Here is a 242-nt window from a genome sequence, read left to right as displayed (position 1 = left end):
ATTTACTTGATCCCCTGAATGAAAATGAATGATTTAAGATGGATCACCTGTAAAGGATAGTTTAGATACAGCCTTTATTGTTTTAACAGCTTAGTTATTATGTAATTCGTTAAGGCTGATAGTTTCATTCACACAGATTTCATGTCCTATTTCTGCAATACTTTTCATGTGAAAATGGGAAAAAAAGCATCTCATATAATGATTGATGTTTCATCTTAGGGAGAATAACATTGAACCAACAA

General features: G+C 31.0%; 1 protein-coding gene across 1 annotated transcript in view; it reads left to right on the top strand.

Moving 5' to 3' along the window:
* Positions 1–232: 232 nt before the first annotated feature.
* Positions 233–242, top strand: part of LOC124040906 (opsin-5-like) — a 23,431-nt gene continuing 23,421 nt past the window's right edge. The window contains exon 1 of the mRNA XM_046358021.1: positions 233–242. This exon is cut by the window's right edge and continues 74 nt beyond it. The gene's annotated coding sequence lies outside the window, so the exon portion shown is untranslated.

This window comes from Oncorhynchus gorbuscha, linkage group LG08 (assembly GCF_021184085.1).
Source record: "Oncorhynchus gorbuscha isolate QuinsamMale2020 ecotype Even-year linkage group LG08, OgorEven_v1.0, whole genome shotgun sequence".
NCBI classification, from domain to species: Eukaryota; Metazoa; Chordata; class Actinopteri; order Salmoniformes; family Salmonidae; genus Oncorhynchus; species Oncorhynchus gorbuscha.
The sequence above is the reverse complement of the archived record's forward strand: the minus strand, read 5'-3'. Positions and strand labels throughout refer to the sequence as shown.